At 39.0% G+C, this 19875-nt stretch overlaps 1 pseudogene; it reads right to left on the bottom strand.

Annotated features, from left to right (window-relative positions):
* The window catches only part of LOC109557854 (high mobility group protein B2 pseudogene), a 30573-nt pseudogene extending 17480 nt beyond the window's left edge, over window positions 1-13093 (bottom strand).
* Between the last annotated feature and the right edge of the window lie 6782 nt (window positions 13094-19875).

Raw genomic sequence — 19875 nt, 5'->3', positions numbered from 1 at the left:
GCCATAGGTATACATATATCCCCTCCCTTTTGAACCTCCCTCCCATCTCCCTCCCCATCCCACCCCTCTAGGTTGATACAGAGCCCCTGTTTGAGTTTCCTGAGCCATACAGCAAATTCCCATTGGCTATCTATTTTACATATGGTAATGTAATTCAAACTAACATAATATTCTTAATCAACTATGCTCCAATATAAAATTAAAAAAGAATCTTACTGACCAATAAATGTCTAATCTGAAAAGCTAAAAATAAAGATAACTCAATTTTAAAATGGAGAAAGGATTTGAATAGATATTTCTCCAAAGAAGATATCCAAATGTCCAATAAGCATTTGAACAAGTGAACATTATTAATCATTAGGGAAATGCAAATCAAAACCATAATGAGATACTACATCAAAACCATGAGAAAGAGTATAATCAAAATGACAATGACGAGTGCTGCCAAGATTGTGAATAAACTGGAACCCTCAAACATTGCTGATGGGAATGTAAAACGGTACTACACTTTAGAAACAGTTTGATAGTTCCTCAAAAAGTTAAATAAAGAGTTACTACTTGAGTCAACAAATCCACCCCTACAGAATCCACTCCTAGTTATATCCCAAAAGAAATGGAGACATAAATCCACATAAATGTATAACACACAAAAAGTGAAAAACAACCCAAATGAGCATCAACTGATGAATGGATAAACACAATGTGTTGTGCTCAAGCAATGTTATATTTCTGACCATAAAATGGTAGAAAGTATTGATACATGTTATAACATGGATGAACCTTGAAAAGGCTATGCCAAGGGAAAGAAGTCAGACCAAAAACCATACGCTGTATGACTCCATTTGTATGAAAAGTCTAAAATAGGTAAATCTTAGAGAGAGTACTTGGAGAAAGTAGATTAGTGGTTCCCAGGGCCTGGTGGAAGGGGAAATGGGAGTGACTGCTAATGGGTATTGGGTTTCTTTTTGGAGTGATGCAAATATTCTGAAATTAGCGTGATAGTTGCAAAACTGTGACTATACTAAAAACTTGTGAACTGTACACTTTAAAACAGTAACCTTTATGGTATGAGATAGGTATATGAAGTCCCCACACTTTAAGGTAAAGAAATTATGGTTTAAAAAGGTTGAGAACTTTAAGACTGATTCAACCCATAGGTCTCAAAATGTAGTCTGCAAGTCACCAGCGTCAACATCACCTGGCAACTTGTTAGCGAAGCACGTTCTTAGGTTACATGCAGGTCAAATGAGTCAGAACCCCCGGAGGCTGGGTTCAGGACTCTGTTTTAACAAGCCCTGCAGGTGATTCTGATGAATACTCAGGTTTGAAAGCCACTGGGTTAGATACAATTTTAAGGCCTCATTGCTCTTCCTCCACTCACCAGATTCGTAAACTTTGGCAAGTTTCTTGACCTTCCTGTGCCTCAAATTATTCATCTGGAGAAATGGTTCCTAACAAAGTTATTATGAGGATAAAATATTTAAATACAAGTAATGTGCTTGGAAGACAGCTTGCCACTTAATGAGTTGAATACTCAGTAAGAATCAGCTATTATTCTATCAATCAAATGCAGATCCCCTAATTTGGGGGAATTGAGCCACATATATGTTTTAATTTTCTAGCAGCCACATAAAAAGGTAAAAACAAAATAATAATTTATTTCACCCAACGTATTAAAAATATTAGCGTTTCAACAAGCAATCAATGTAAAAAATGTTTAAGATAGTTTACATTCTCTTTTTAGAGTCAACGAAATCCAGTGTATTTTATACTTAGAGAACTTTTCCATACAGACTAGCCACATTTCAATTGCTCAGTAGTCACTTGTGGCTGGCGACTATCATACTGGAAAATACCACTCTGACACAAATGCTGAGCTGTTTACCCTCTCTAAAGTTCCTGTGCCTTCAGCACATAGTCTCTGCCCAAGGATTTTCGAGGAATGGATGGCCAGATGGGCACAGGTCAAGACATGGTGTTCCTAACCATGTCTCATCTTAACAGGTGATGCTGGTTACAGACAAGCCTTCAACACATGCTTTTTGCCCAATGTGGGCACAATAAAGGACAGAAATGGTAGAGACCTTGTAAATGTAGAAGAGATCAAGAAGAGATGGGAAGAATACACAGAAGAACTGTTCAAAAAAGATCTTAATGAACTGGATAACTATGATGGTGTGGTCAGTCACCCAGAGCCAGACATTCTGGAGTATGAAGTCAAGTGGGCCTTAAAAAGCACTGCTGTCAACAAAGCTAGTGGATGTGTTGGAATTCCAGGAGAGCTATTCAAAACCCTAGAAAATGGTGTTATCACAGTGTTGCACTCAATATGTCAGCAAATCTGGAAGACCCAGCAGCGGGTCTTTTACACTTGACTGGAAAAGGTAAATCCTCATCCTAATTCCCAAGAAGAGTAATACTAAAGAATGTTCAATACATCAGACAGTTGTACTCATCTCCCATGCTAGTAAGATCATGCTTAAAAGATTCCAGACTAGGCATCAGCATTATGTGAACCAAGAACTTCCAGATGTCCAAGCTGGGTTTAGAAAAGGCAGAGGAACCAGAGATCAAATTGCCAACATTTGTTGAATCATGGGCTTCCCTGGTGGCTCAAAGGTTAAAGCATCTGCCTGCAATGTGGGAGACCTAGGATTGATCCCTGGGTCAGGAAGACTCCTGGAGAAGGAAATGGCAACCCACTCCAGTATTCTTGCCTGGAGAATCCCATGAACAGAGGAGCCTGGTGGGCTACAGTCCACGGGGTCGCAAAGAGTCAGACATGACTGAGCGAGCGACTTGACTTGACTTAACTTAGAGAAAGCAAGAGAATTCCAGAAAAAAATCTTCCTCTGTTTCATAAACCATGCTAAAGCCTTTGACTATGTGGATCATAACAAACTGTGGAAAGCTCTTAAAGACATGGAATACCAGACCATCTTACCTATCTCCTGAGAAACCTGTATGTGAGTCAAGAAGCAACAGTTAGAACCCTGTATGGAACAATTGATTGGCTCAGGATTGAAAAGGATCATGACAGGGTTGTCTGTTGTCACCCTGTTTATTTAACCTATAGCACATCCTGAGAAATGCTGGGCTGGATGAATTACAAGCTGGAATCTAGATAGGTGGGAGAAATCAACAATCTCAGATATGTGGAAGATACCACTCTAATGGCCGAAAGCAAAGAGGAACTAAAGAACCTCCTGATGAGGGTGAAAGAGGAGAGTGAAAAAGTGGGCTTAAAACCAAATATTAAAAAAACTAAGATCATGGCATCCAGCCCTGTTACTTCATGGCAAATAGAAGGGGAACAAGTGGAAATAGTGACAGCTTTCCTCTTCTTGAACTCTAAAATCACTGTGGATGGTGACTGCAGCCATAAAATCAGAAGACGATTCCTTCTTGACAAGCTATGACAAACCTAGACAGTGTGTTGAAAAGCACAGACATTACTCTGCCTACAAAGGTCTGTAGAGTCAAGACCATGGTCTTCCCAGTGGTCATGTACAGTTGTGAGAACTGGACCATAAAGAAGACAGAAAGCCAAAGAATTGATGCTTTCAAACTGTGGTGCTGGGGAAGACTCCTAAGAGTCCCTTGGACAGCAAGGAGATCAAACCAGTCAATCTTAAAGGAAATCAACCCTGAATACTCATTGGAAGGACTGATGTGAAGTTGAAGCTCCAGGATTTTGGTCACCTGATGCAAACAGCTGACTCATTGGAAAAGTCCCTGAAGCTGGGAAAGATTGAGGGCAGAAGGAGAAGAGGGTGTCAGAGGATGAGATGGCTGGATGGCATCACCGATGCAATGGATTTGAACTTGGGAAAACTTCAGGAGATGGTGAGGGACAGGGAGGCCTGCCATGCTGCAGTCCATGGGGTCCCAAAGAGTTGGACACAACTGGGTGACTCAATAACAATGACAACAAGTTCTCAACTACATATTATTATACAAGAATGATCATGTAAACTGCCTGAGGAGAATCTTAATACAGTGGCAGATTACAGCTTTTTGTATGTTATTTGCTGTGGTATTCACAGGGTCTAGAAAACTTGCCGGGCACAGAGCAGACACTCAACAGATTTTTTTTTTTTTAATAAGTGAACAATGCTTTTCTAACTTAACCTCTTAATTTTATTACCATTTTTTCAAATATCTGAAAACATCTAATAATTCCTTTAATATTGCCCTTACTTCTCACAAAGCAGATCCATTTTTGTCTTCTAAATTGATTTTTAAGCTCTTATTTTAAAATATTTATCAAGCCCCTAGTAAAGATCAGGTTTCTTAGAGTATGAGCCCATAACAGAATTGCTGATATTAGGAGTTTATTTTCCATGACAGAATACATATTTCATATATGTACAGACATCATACAAAAATTACAAACAAAATTTTGTTTGGATTTTTCTATTGCTGGCCTAAGAATAAATGGAAGCAAGGAAGCAAATGTCTTAGAGTTTCAATATTGATGAGCGTTCCTTATTCTTAGTATAATCTAGGACATATTTATTGGAGAAGGAAATGGCAACCCACTCCAGTGTTCTTGCCTGGAGAATCCCAGGGACGCGGGAGCCTGGTGGGCTGCCGTCTACGGGGTCGCACAGAGTCAGACACGACTGAAGCGACTAAGTGAGCGAGTGAGCGAGGACACATTTACACATTAAGGGCCCACACCACTGGATAATGCTGACGTTATTAAAACATACAGACTGAAGGAGCATGAAGAAACACTGTTGATGTTGGGGTGGAGTGGTTTCCCAGAGAGACCGGTATCTGCTTTGAATTAGTTTCTTCTCTGAGTTCCTAGGAGTCCTGAAGCAAGATGGTATGTGAAGTTTACTCAGAGTAAAAGATGAGGTCCTAAAAACAACCTATAAGGCCTCCCAGACCTCTCTGTAGTAATATTCCTTAAGCTCACTCCCCTCCAGCCACACTGGCTTTCTTCCTGCTACTCAGACACACCAGGTTTGCTTCAACCTTCCTCCTGTGCTTTAGGTTCCCTTGGACTGTATTGCTCTTCCCCCAGTATACATTGGGCTACCTCCTTTTCTTCCTTCAAGTCTTGTTCTGATGTATTTCCTTTACAAGTTTTACCCGAATGTACACATTGAATACAGTAAGCACCTGGATTCCACCTCTGCCGCTCATTTTCCTTACATTTCATCCCCCTTAGATTCCTTACATTTCATCCTCCTTACATTTCACCAACCTACCAACCTTAAACTGATTATCAGTATGTTGTTCATTGTTCCACACACTACTATGTTTAATAAAAGCCACAGGAGCAGAGATCTCGGTTTTTTTGTTGTTGTTCACTGATGTACTCTATCCTAGAGCAGTGGCTAGCCTATATAGTAGGGGCTCATATCCTTGTAGAATGAGTAAATGAATTAGTTCACTCATAGACCAGGCTCTGTAATAGATTTCCTTTTCAATTTTTGAGATTTCTCTAGCATTAAGATCAGCTGGGAGGTTTTGTGAGCCTGTCTGAAAAGTTGAACTCTCCCAATCTGTTGGCTGGGCTTGCTCACTGAAGGGTCCTGTCTCTGGAATTTTTTCTGTTGGGCAAATTGCCAGAGCCTGAATTTGTCCACCTTGGGATATGATGCAAGATTTAGGTTCTTTTTTTTTCTTTTTCTTTTTGGATGGGCCTGTTTCAATTTTGACTGACTTTACTGTTTTGCCTGGGGCTTTATTCTTTTATTGAGTTTTATTTTTCTGTGTTGATCAAGCAATTTAGCAACTATTCTTCTCAGAGCTATGGAATAGTAGAAATTAGAGATGGAAAAGAACTCACAGTTGATCCAGTCTATCCCCCTTGCCATTGAAGTCTTGCTTACCACAATACAATGTCCACGGCTTTGTTGAATGAGGTTTTAAATGTCCTCAGAGATTCCTTTGGGCGCCCACTCAACCAACCTAATACTCCTAACAATTAACAAAAATTCTCAATGTTTGTCTAAACTTTCCCTTTCATATTTTCATTTTATTTTTCCTATTGGTAGTCCAAGGTAGCAAGCCCTTTCTTTTTGGGGATTTTATACCTTTCAGAGAAGTGTAGACTTACATTTCTGCTCTGTTCCTTAGCCAATTGAATACATGTGTCCCTCCCTTAATCTTTTTATATTCTCTTTAATTGTATTTTTGCTCATTGAATTCCTTCAAACTCTTCATCTTAATTATTAGTATGTGTACTTTCACTGGTCATCCATTGAACTACTGTAACATAATGCTTCTCCTTCTGAAACCTGAAGACAAAGCACTTGCCATCTACCATGTGAAATTGCAAATATATACAATTCATTGCCGTAATCAACTAGGGTGTATTTATTCACTAGAATATTAAATAATTTCTGTGCGATGCTATTCACGTGACTTTAAAATTTGGATTGTAATTGTGTAATATCAGATATCTCATTGAAGCCCTTTGAACTTTTGTTTTTATGTCTGCAAAAGGAGAGAATATCTGCTTTAGCCTCCTTTGCTATAATCTTATAATAGTAAATATATAACTATAGGACTAGAAAGAGATCTTTCAGAGATAAAAAAGATTTCCCAGCTTTCAGACATAATCACACAGGTTAAATTATTTTCAATACTATGAAGTTCAAATGGCACTTTTTTTTTTCATTTGTTTACAGTAATTTATGCTAGATCAATGTATCTGTAACTAATTATACTAAAGTGAAAATTTTTTAAATTGCAAATGCCATGGACTGAGTTTTGTAAAATACAAAATCACAGGTTGGGTAAAGTAGTAATGTCAACTGCTCTAAAATTTTCAAATTTACACTTTCTGTTTTTATCTTGTCTCAGATGGGCACTGGTCCCTGGACCTCATTTTGAGTAGCCTTGATGAAGAATCAAGGCTAAACTCCTTACATTTAGATTCTGATACTTTTCAACATAAATATGTCTCTTCTGATGGTTAACATAATACTTGCTTTTACTATTCAGCTTGTCTGTTGCTTCCCTTCAAAGTCAACTTTTAAAAAATAGAAAAGTCAATTAATTATTTCCCCCAAACATCCAGTTATGTGTTTTCCATTTATTTGTGTTCACTTTTTCAACATGTAGTAATCCTGAATTTATTTCATAAAATCAAATATGAGTGAAAAATACTTTTAAGAAAGAAAAAAGCAATTTCTTGGCATTTATACCAGGTCATTGAGTTATAGGATGGTCTCCTGGTCACAAATGCAAGTAGCTTCATTTTCTGGAACTCTCACTAGTCTCTAGCAGTCCTGACCAAGGCCACACTGACAGTGGGCAGAAATCCATCAATCCAGGAAAGATTAAAAAACACTCTCACTTATTTCACCCTGTCTGGCACTCTGCCATCAATCTGTACCTTTTGGATTTAAGACACAGATTATATGTCAGCAATAACCAGAGTGGCTATTACATAAGCTGGTTATGGGATGCCATGTGCTTTCAACTGGCATCTTTTACAGTTTGGGTATAACAAAAATTTTGTTTTAGCACTCTTTTCTGAAATAAACTTCTCTTACTTTTAGTGGGTTTTAATTACTTTTAGAGGGAATTAAATAAAAATATACTAAACTATCATTTCTCCAGGGAACTAAAAAAATAAAATTTATGAGAAAACATGAAATGTGGGGAAATATTAAATACAGTAAACTCCACAAATGTAATGCATAAGTTAGACACTGAGCTTTTTAGGATCTAAGAATCTATTCCAAGAAAAAGAAAACTGAAATTTGAAGACTTATGAGCTTGTTTGAAAAACAGTAAAAAATAAGTTCCAGCTGGTCTGAGAACATAGGAAAGGTACAATACAGCACCAGGGTAAATAATAGCAGAGGATGAGTGAGGCATTGGCAGTGGAAAACTTTAAATACAGGACATCTTACACTTCTTTTTAAAGGGGTTTTTACAAATGTAAGGAAAAAGTACACACACACACACATAATATGTATCAATATCAGAAAAGTATATTAAAACAATGTATCAGATGAAGTTTTCTTTACACAGTTTTCCAAGAGCAAGCATATAGCTAATGTGGATTAATTACTAATGAATTTAATAAAGTGAACAGATTATTAGCTCTTAAAGCTAGTTATTTTGTTTTCAAATGTTCCAATGTACCAGATGTTTCATAAAAATAGTTTTCATTATTTAAAATGATTTATGAAGCTAGATGCCCAACTTTTATTTCTGTGTTAAAATTTAAGAGTTAAAAACCATTTAACAGACAAACAGAATTTGCAGTTCAGTTAGCAGTCACTGAATGTGAAAAGAGTTCTTAAAATGCTCCTCTTCACAGCCATTCTTGTTCCCATAGAAACCAATGTGAGATCCAGGAAAACAAGGTAAGTTCTAAAATAATCACCATTATAAATACCCATTATATAAATGTAAATACAGGCAATTGAAATGATTTAGATGATTTTGAAATTGCATATCATTTCCCAAACCATAATGATTCCTTCAGAGTGGTTCTTGTCTGTCATATAAATACAGCATTTACAAAATTTTAAAAATTCTTATGATTTACTTGTGAGACCATAATTGCCTTTTCAAACAAGTCTTGGGCATGCAAATATCAATTTTTTAACATGTATTTTGGTGCAGGATGGATCTTTTATTGGCTAGGCCTTTTTCTTTATGGCAGATTAAGTACTTATCATTACCAGCATTTGAATTTTACGTAATCATTTCTCTATTCATTATTAATTGCTCGACAATGAGATCTAGAGATTTTAGAGAGTTATTTTACAACTACGGTTTTTCACGTTTTTATTTGTCCAAGAATTTTGTCATGATAAAAGATCCAAGAAATCTTTTATTGGGATTGTAATTCTTCTCAAAGTCCAGAACCAATCCTTGAGTATAGACTACTCATAATATTAATGAAGATGCGAATGTTAGCTGTTCACAGAGATATACATCCCTCTAAGAAGAGCTAAGCCTCCTAGTGTTTAAGGAGCAAGAAAATTTCAGAGGAAAAGTCCCAAAAATGAGAAGCAAACACTTGAATTTAGTGTGGCTGTTGAAGGAGTTCTGGACATAACACCCTAAAATATACTGCTTTGGTATATTGATTTTAAGCTTGAAGGCACATGAAAAATGACAAGACAATGGAGAAGCTTTCTTTGAACTTTACCTGCCTAAAGACAAATCCTCCAGAAGGAACTCAACTGTCATAAATCTTCTCCCTAGGATTGACTCTCATCACCTGAGAAGAGACTAGATGTCCAATTCAAATCCAGACAAATTGTCACAAACTCTATCTCCCTTCTATTCTTCAAGAGCCCATTTATCATTCTTAAAAACCATTTACTCTCTCCTTGGTTGCCCATGTCCCCCACTTTCCCCTATTATAATAAGAGTATATAAGCTCTCAAATCTCAGTGCTTTTCGAGGTGTTCCTTTTTTTTTTCCTGTGATGCCCTGCTGCGTGTTATAATAAAAAATAATAAATTTGTTTATCTTTAATGCTACTAAGCTGCCTGTCATCAATTTATTTTATAGACTCAGCTATTGACCCTAGGAGAGTAGAGGGACCTTTTTTTTTTTTTCTCTCCTACAAAGTTAAAGACACCACAACAAGTTATGGACAAGTCACACAGTATTGATAGCTGGATCAATTTGCAGAAACTCAGATATTTTACCTTACATTTCATTGAAACCCTTGATTCTTAAAAGGTGGTCCCCAAACCAGTAACACTGACATTGCCTGTGAGATTGTTAAAAATGTAGAATCTCAGGCCCTAGGCAGACAAGGTTAATATAGGCCTGAACACACATTAGAGTTTAGAAACACAGCCAGTCCCAAGTATTTGCTCCAGAAGAATTTAGTTTTATTCTAGTGGACTGATGGAAGCTACTGTCCAGGATGTAAATCTAAAAGGAGAAAGACCATGTCTGCAAGTGGCGTCTGCACAGCATGTAGCTCAGAGCAGAATCCATAAACAAAATTAAATAAGTCTGAGAAAAGAGAATGGAAATTATCTCTTTAGTTTTGAAACTGGCGAAACTCCTTAATTTTGAAAATTTCAAAAAATTTTTCAAGTTTTGTTTTTAAAAGAAAACATTCTCTTATTTTCACCCACTCCCCATAAGCCAAGCCATTAAAATATATTATGCATACAAATCAATTCAAAATGGATTAAAGATTTAAATGTAAGACCTGAAGCTATACAAAACTCCTAGAAGAAAACATAGGGAAGAGCATCATGACATTGGTCTAGACAGTTTCTTGGATATCACGTCAAAAAACACAGCCAACAAAAGCAAAAATAGACAAGTGGTGCTACATTGAACTAAAAAATTCTGTACAGCAAAATAAACAGTAGAGTGAAATGGCAACCTACAGAATAGGAGGAAATACGTGCAAACTATATATAACTAACAAGGGGTGAGTCTCCAAAGCATACAAGGAACTCCTACAACTCAACAGCAAAAAAAAAAACCCCAAATAACCCAATTTAAAAATGGGCAAATGACTTGAGAAGACATTTCTCCAAAGAAGACATACAAAAGAGTGACAGGTGTGTGAAAAGGTTATCAACATAATAAATTATCAAGGAAATTAAAATCAAAACCACAACGAAATAGTCTCTCATATATGTCAAGATGGCTTTTATTTAAAAACCCTCAAAAAGTAACTTGTATTGACAAAGGTGTGAAGAAATTGTAACCTTTATATAATACTGGTGGGAATGTAAAAGTTGCAGCCACTCTGAAAAACAGAATGGAGATTTCTTTTAAAAATTACAAATAGAACTACTATATGATCCAGCAATCCCACCTGTGGACAGTTATCTGAAAGAATAAAAAATCAGGATCTGGAAAAGATAGCTGCACTTCCCGTTTACTGCATTAACCACAATAGCCAAGATATGGAAACAACCTAGATGTCTATTGATGAATGCAAGAATAAAGAAAGTGTAGCATATATGCACAATGGAATATTATTCAGCCTTTAAAAAGTTCTGCCATATTTGACAACATGGATGAATCAGGAAGATATTCATGCTAAGTGAAATAAAGTAGTCTTAGAAGGACAGACACTGAATGATTCCACTTATATGAGGTACCTAAAGTAGTCACACTCATGAAAACAGAGAATAGAAGGTGGTTGCCAGGAGCTGGGAGGAGAGGGAAATGAGGAACTGCTTTTCAATCACAAAATTTCAGTTATACAAAATAAGTAAGTTCTAGAGGTCTGCTGAATAACACTGTGGCAATAGTTAACAATACTATATTGTGCATTTAAAATTGTGTTAAGTGTTCCTACCACAGCAAATTAAACAAAAACACCCAACATAGATCACAGCAGGGTTCAGAGCTAGCTGCAAGTGCCCAGTGTTGTAACCCAGAGATATCCTCATCTTTATTTTCTAATATCTCATCCTTTCTACACTTCCCCTGCTTTATTTCCACGGCTGCAAGTGGTTTGGTTTGACCCACCTCCTTTCATATTTTTGTTTTCTCAGTTACATTTGCATTTATTACCAATGTACGTAAAATTTCGTATATTATGAATTTGGTGGGGAGAGGAAGGTCCTAAAGTTGTGCTTCATGGATTTATCTCATCTAGAACCCGCCTTCTGAAGACAGGGAGAAGCTGCAGCAAACGGTTGTGTTCTGGTGGTTGGAAAAGGCAGGTAAAAAGATAGCTACAACAAGGCAAAAAGTTCATTACTGAACTTTGATGTCAAACATGGATGCTGTTGGAAATAAACTTTTCTTCTAACCTTGAGGAGTTTTATGCATTGATGTAAGGTGGGAATCAGCATTATTCTCCTTTCTACTTCAAACTATTACTATTTATTGCCTATTTACCATATACCAGGCACTTTTCTCAGAGAAGGCGATGGCACCCCACTCCAGTACTCTTGCCTGGAAAATCCCATGGACGGAGGAGCCTGGTAGGCTGCAGTCCATGGGGTAGTGAAGAGTCGGACACGACTGAGAGACTTCCCTTTCACTTTTCACTTTCATGCATTGGAGAAGGAAATGGCAACCCACTCCAGTGTTCTTGCTTGGAGAATCCCAGGGATGGGGGAGCCTGGTGGGCTGCTGTCTATGGGGCCGCACAGAGTCAGACATGACTGAAGCGACTTAGCAGCAGCAGCAGGCACTCTTCTGAGTATTCTATATGAAATAGATCATTTAATCCTTACAACAACCTTATGGGGAAGGTAATATATTACTCCCACTTCCAAGATGGGTAAACTGAGACTCAAGAAGGAAAATAATTTTCTAGGACCTCTCAACTGATAAGTAGCTGAATTTGAGTTTGGGTGACCTAACTTAGTAGCAGAACTAAGGGAGGGTGACCCTGGAGCCAAAGCTTTTTGCATACTTTGAACGGACATCATAGACTTGAGGTGTATGTCGGCCTCTTCAGTTCTTCATGGCTGGTCAACTAGCTGTTATTTCCTAAAATCAAAAAGAAAGTGCCTTTGAAATCGGTCCTTCCTTTAGATATCAGCCATTTGATGATCCCTCACCTGGAAAGAAATACAGAAAGGACAATCTTGATGATCCATTCTGTCTCATTACTGGTCAACTCCACAGCTTAAGCATTCATGTATTTTTGATTTAAGTTTTATGTGCATTCCATTTGCTTCTCCAGTGGACCACATTTTGTCAGAACTCTCCACCATGACCTGTCCATCTTGGGTGAGACAGACTGAAAACCACAATCACAGAAAACTAACCAATCAGATCACATGGACCACAGCCTTGTCTAACTCAATGAAACCATGAGTCTCATCTCATTCTCTCCAAATTTCCTAAATTGTTGGTCATGTGCTGAATATGTTAGCTTCTTCTGCTATTAGTCAATTTCTGGTTCCAAGCGATTTAATCACTATCTAAGGATCAGTTTGGTGTTCCAGTCATATAATGTCACGGTGGAAAGACACTATCACTTAAGCCAACTCACACTTATTATGAAATTCCTAAAGATGACATATCCAAGAAGATGAAAGATATTATTTTGTACTCATTTCTCAGCACTCACTTCTTCTGAAAGATTTCCTTGGCCTTGTTGAGGTCCCCAGAACAAGCCACCAAGCTGTGTTGCCCTGTCTTCCCAACTCGGCCCCATCTCATCCAAACACTGAAGTTTCTCTGGGCATCATCTTCTAACAGCTGAATCAGATTAATACTTGCTGTAGAACTGGAGATAGGTCTGATTTAGCATGACATCATAGACACCATTTCCTTCACAGTATACATGGGCCTTTCCCACGCTGGCTGTGCACTCTGGGTCCACCAGAGCTTTGCCCTTTAACAGCAAGCTCTTCACAGACTCTTATCTGTCTTAAGTCCTGTCATTACCTGCCTTTCCTTCAGCCACAGGCTCCTTTTTCATTCTGTGACATTTTCGAATTTTCTTTGCAGGAGGAGGGTCTTCTGTAATTGTTTTGCCATTATTAACTCTTTCAGCTTGTGATCTGCCAACCAGCAGTCCTCCTCAGCTGAGCTGCCGTGGATCATACAGTGGAAGTAAGAAATAGATTCAAGGGATTTGATCTGATACACACAGAGTGCCTGAAGAAGTATGGACAGAGGTTCGTGACATTGTACAGAAGAAAGGGATCAAGATCATCCCCAAGAAAAAGAAATGCAAAAAAGCAAAATGGCTGTCTAAGGAGGCCTTAAAAATAGCTGTGTAAAGAAGAGAAGCGAAAAGCAAAGGAAAAGGAAAGATATACCTATTTGAATGCAGAGTTCCAAAGAATAGCAAGGAGACATAAGAAAGCCTTCCTCAGTGATCAATGCAAAGAAATAGAGGAAAACAATAGAATGTGAAAGACTAGAGATCTCTTCAAGAAAATTAGAGCTACCAAGGGAACATTCCATGCAAAGATGGGCTCAATAAAGGACAGAAATGGTATGGACCTAACAGAAACAGAAGATATTAAGAAGAGGTGGCAAGAATACATAGAAGAACTATACAAAAAAGATCTTCATGATCCAGATAATCACGATGGTGTGATCACTCACCTAGAGCCAGACATCTTGGAGTGCAAAGTCAAGTGGGCCTTAGGAAGCATCACTAAGAACAAAGCTAGTGGAGGTGATGGAATTCCGGTTGAGCTACTTCAAATCCTAAAAGATGATGCTGTGAAAGTGCTGCACTCAATATGCTAGCAAATTTGGAAAACTCAGCAGTGGCCACAGGACTGGAAAAGGTCACTTTTCACTCCAATCCCAAATAAAGGCCATGTCAAAGAATGCTCAAACTACCACACAACTGCACTCATCTCACACATTAGTAATGCTCAAAATTCTCCAAGCCAGGCTTCAACAGTACATGAACCGTGAAATTCCAGATGTTCAAGCTGGTTTTAGAAAAGGCAGAAAAACCAAAGATCAAATTGCCAACATCCTTTGGATTATCAAAAAAGCAAGAGAGTTCCAGAAAAACATCTCTTTCTGCTTTTTTGACTATGCCAAAGCATAGTGTGTGATCCACTGTGGGAAACTGTGGAAATTCTGAAAGAGATGGGAATACCAGATTACCTGACCTGCCTCTTGAGAAATCTGTATGCAGGTCAGGAAGCAACAGTTGGAACTACTGGCTTAAAGCTCAACATTCAGAAAACTAAGATCATGGCATCTGGTCCTGTCACTTCATGGCAAATACATGTGGAAACAGTGGAAACAGTAACAGACTTTGTTTTTTGGGGCTCCAAAGTCACTGCAGATGGTGACTGCAGCCATGAAATTAAAAGATGCTTACTCCTTGGAAGAAAAGTTATGACCAGCCTAGATGGCATATTAAAAGGCAGAGACATTACTTTGCCAACAAAAGTCCATCTAGTCAACGCTGTGATTTTTTTGGTAGTCATGTATGGATGTGAGAGTTAGACTATAAGGTAAGCTGAGTGCTGAAGAACTGATGCTTTTGAACTGTGGTGTTGGAGAAGACTCTTGAGAGTCCCTTGGACTGCAAGGAGATCCAATCAGTCCATCCCAAAGGAAATCAGTCCTGAATATTCATTGGAAGGACTGATGTTGAAGCTGAAACTCCAATACTTTGGCCACCAGATGCAAAGAATGGACTCACTGGAAAAGACCTTGATGCCTGGGAAAGATTGAAGGCGGGAGGAGAAGGGGACGACAGAGGATGAGATGGTTGGACAGCATCACCGATGCGATGGATGTGAGTTTGAGTAGGCTCTGGGAGTTGGTGATGGACAGGAAGGCCTGGCATGCTGCAGTCCATGGGATCGCAAAGAGTGAGACATGACTGAGCAACTGAACTGAACTAACTGAACTGAATAGGCAGGAACTTTAGGTTTCATTTGCTTGAGATAAAGGGAATCATCTACTGTAAAACCTGCTTCTGACTTGACTTTCTGTGAAGTTAAATGTAATCAACTAATTACAGATATTGTTGCTGCTGCTGCTAAGTTGCTTCAGTCGTGTCCGACTCTGTGCGACCCCATAGACAGCAGCCCACTAGGCTCCTCTGTCCCTGAGATTCTCCAGGCAAGAACACTGGAGTGGGTTGCCATGTCCTTCTCCAATGCATGAAAGTGAAAAGTGAAAGTGAAAAGTGAAAGTGAAGTCGCTCAGTGGTGTCTGACTCTTAGCAACCCCATGGACTGCAGCCCACCAGGCTCCTCAATCCACGGGATTTTCCAGGCAAGAGTACTGGAGTGGGTTGTCATTGCCTTCTCCACAGATATTGTTACCAAAACACAAGTCCATGTGCTTGACACACAGTGAGGCCAAATAATACCTTTAATAATATTAATGGTTTTGCAGTAACATTTGCCTGGAAAAGCATAGGTAATAACAGCCCACAGTAGTGCCCACCTGGAACAGAGAAAGGTATACTGAGGGCCCTGGAAGTAGACGGGTGGCCCATGCCTTAAAAACCCCAAACTTAGAAAAGGTTGGGGAGGGTGTGATGAGTTGCTGCAAACTTCCTGGTGTCAGAACCTGGGTACTTGAGGTCAGGTAATGGTCAGGTATTTTGCATGTTTGCTCAGCTGCTCAGTCATGTCTGAGTCTTTGTGACCCTGTGAACTGTAACCCACCAGGCTCCTCTGTCCATGGGATTTCCCAGGCAAGAATACTGGACTGGGTTCCAATTCCTTCTTTAGCAGATGTTCCCAACCCAAGGATCGAACCAGCATCTGGTCAGGTAACATGTTCCTGCCAATCTCCACCAAACAAATGTTATTTTCTGTTCTGACAACAAGGGCCAGGTCCCCAGACACAACGTTCACCCTCCAAAGTCCACGCCTGGCTGAGAGGAGGCAGATCTCAGTTGGCAGCTCCCTCAGGGCCAAGTCCCCAGGACCCACCCAGCCATCATTGCTGAGGGAGCCAGGTACCCAGGACCCAACTGGTCCTTGGCCTCCTCAGGCTGCCCAGAGGGCAGGGGCTGGGCCCACAAACCAGATCCCAGGCAGACAGCTCCCGCCATTCGGTTACAGAGGCAGGAACAGGGAAGAGGTTCACCACTGCCTCAAGGCCTGGGCCTGGCCAGTGGGTGGCCTCGGTGAGGGCTCTGGAGACCTGCAGGACACAGCTTCAGTCTGTTCCCTGGGCCCCCCAGGTCAGCTGCCAGCCATAAGCCATGTGAGCTGGAGAGTCCCTGGGAGACAGCCAGGAGCCACCTCTTACCTCACACTTCCAATCCACCACTCCACCAGCCAAGTGGAACGGCCTCATTAACGGTCGCTCAGTGACAGTTGCTCGTTTCAGGGAGGCGCCCACTGTGGTGCCTGACCAATGGCTGAGCGCTGCTAACAGTCGTGTGGGTAACTGTTGCCAGGTAACTGCGGCAGACACAGCAACAGCCTGCGCTGGTGGCGGTACCTGGCCCTCCTCTATGATAACATCATCTGATGTGTAGGTAAAGGCATAGTTTTAACTGTTAATACGATGCTTCTCATTAGAGTTGTGAAGGGTTTCCCCTCCAGAGAGCTGAGTCAATGCTAAGGGTTGTTTTCTTCTTCATTCTACTGCTTGCCCTCTGCAAGTCTACCTGCATTTTATGTTTCTGCCATTTTCCTACGTGTGTATGCTTAGTAGTGGTAGAAAGAAATGATTCCAGGGGTTCTTGTGTCAACTGTCGACCTCTTCACACATTGAGATAGTTTGTTTCCTATCCTATGAAAACCCTTTAGCACTTCACCACTTCTTAGCACTGTGAGTTTGGCCACATCACAACCTCTCTGTGCCTCAATTCCTATAAGCATAAAAGGGATTTTTTTCTACTTACTTCATAGGGCAGTTGTGAGGACAATTCAGTGAGTAAATACACAGATAAGACTTTGCACAGTACTTGATATTTGTTGAAATCTGAAAGTGTCAGTTGCTCAGTCTTGTGTAACTCTTTGCAACCCTATGGACTATAGGCCACCAAGCCCCTCTGTCCACGGCATTTCTCAGGCAAGAATACTGGAGTGGGTTGCCATTTCTTTCACCAGGGGATCTTCCTGACCCAGGAATTGAACCCAGGTCTCCTGTATTGCAGGCAGATTCTTTACCATCTGAGCCACCAGGGAATACTTGTTAGCTATTATTATTTTATTATTATTAATATAATTGACTTGTGGAGGACCTGACTTACTTGCAAAATATCACCAAGATATCATCTAAGAAACAAAACCCACAGTCTGAGACTTTTAGGGTTGGTATGGAGAATCTGAGGTATTTAAAATGTACTTCAAAGAAACCAAGTGATTTGCCTAAACTCCTGTTTAGTAGGAATTGGTCCATCAAACACATATTCTCATGTGTTCAATTTAACTAAGTAATAATGCTGCTTATACCTTATTAATAGCTACCATTTCCCAAAGTTTTTCCATATGCCATGACCATTAAAATAAGAAGTTGTTCATTGTGCCACATGCCATGATGACTAAAATGAAAAGTTATTTCAGTGGTTCCAGCATTCTGGATTTAATGAATCAGTACATTTTTTTAAATTGGAGATTTAATGTAGGGTTGTTTTTTAAAAATTAATTCCTTTAAATTGAATATATTCTATTTTAGGAGAGAATCATCCTATGTCACTCATCAGTTTTTCTCTGGTTAAAAACTGATATAAATGTCATGATATATCAGATTAAATAATAGGTCCAGCAACTAGAAACTCTTGACTTCTTGGTCAAAAAATTTATAGCACTTCAAAAATGTAGATAGATATACATCCTATAACACAAAGTTCACCGTTTTGAAGTGTACACTTCAGTGGATTTCAGTACATTCACTATCCTGCAACCATTATTACTATCCAGTGTGGACTTTTATCACTCCACAAAGAAACCTTCCTCCTATCAGCAGTTAGTCCCAAATCTCCCTTATCTATCTCTTAGTAGTCATTAATGTTTCTATCTCTTCAGATATGTCCTTTGGAATATCTTTTATCTATGCACAAAATGGCTGTCTCAGATATATGATCTGGTTTTCATTCTTTGCTGCTTAAATGAAACTGCCTGCCCAAAACTTCGCCTTGGTGTGTGGGTTACCAGGGGCATGTGTAATATGTATAACCGAGGGTACAATAGAGAGTATGAAATTCTAAGAGACCTCACTGTCTACATTTACTTCCACTTTTAAATTTTCCTCATCTTTTCTTTCATTAATTTGGTATTTAGTTATATAACATGCCAAATTACATACACTTTGAACTTAATTTGAAGACAGCTAATGTTTTCAGTAATCAACACAAATAAAAACAGTATTATAAGAACCTATTAAAAAATTTACATCGAAGTCCCCAAATTCTGGTCCAAATTTGTGCTCTTATTTCATTGCTCCATTGTCTGTATGTGCATGCATTCTGTTCATTTCTCAATTTTATTTTAAAATAAAGATTCAAATGTATTACATTTCACTATGATTTACCTGTTTACATGTCTCTGAGTGGAATATGAACTCCTTGAAGGAAGGCCTCTATGTTTGATTTTCAGCACACTGCCTGGTACATCATGTAAAATAATGTTGAATGAAGGAATGTGACTTAAATACATAACAATACATCAAAACCTACAATAATACCCAATTATTAATAGGGTATTATAAAACAACTCCTCTATACTACTACCTGTGTTAGTTGCTTAGTTACATCCACTCTTTGCAACCTCATGGACTGTAGCCCACAGGCTCCTCTGTCCATAGAATTCTCCAGGCAAGAATACTGCAATGGGTAGTTACTCCCTTCTCCAGGGGATCTTCCCAACCCAGGGATAGAACCCAAGTCTAATGCATTGCAGGCAGATTCTTTACCGTCTGAGCCACCAGAGAAGCCCAACATTGTATACTACATATACACATATCATCTAAAGTTTTATGTAGTTCACTACTATATTTAAAATAATACTCCATATTTGAAAAATTAAAAACGACATATTTAGAACAGCATAAAATGTCACATGTATAGTTTTACATAGTATTCTAATACCTTGTAAATTAGTTACTACATACACATATACACAGCACACTGTTTAGCAGGGTATTTACCATAGCTTAAGCACAAGACAGAAGAAAACTGAACAATGAAAAAGCTTGGAGATTAAAGTCAGGCAAACAAACTTGCCTTTGGATTGTTTAGCACTACCTGAGTGATGCAGGCTGTTCTTTCTGAATCTGAATTTTCTGTGATGTGGAGACTTTTAATTTCATGGTTAGGGAACTGGTTTAAGGGTGGAGTTAATCTAATTTAAGAACCTGCACTTGGCTGGCCGACCTTTGACGAACTTTAGCCGATACTTCATCCCTCAGCCTAAACCAAGTAACGGTGTTTATTTTTTCCACACATTATGAGTCTTTTCCAGTCAGAGAAACCTACCCTGTTTCTCAATTTGTCAAGTCAGGGAGTCCGGGTAAAATAGTAATGGCACAAAACAATCCATCTTT

This window comes from Bos indicus, chromosome 4 (genome assembly GCF_029378745.1).
Source record: "Bos indicus isolate NIAB-ARS_2022 breed Sahiwal x Tharparkar chromosome 4, NIAB-ARS_B.indTharparkar_mat_pri_1.0, whole genome shotgun sequence".
Classification (NCBI taxonomy): Eukaryota; Metazoa; Chordata; class Mammalia; order Artiodactyla; family Bovidae; genus Bos; species Bos indicus.
Note: the sequence above shows the minus strand (reverse complement) of the source record. Positions and strands in the feature narration are given on the sequence as shown.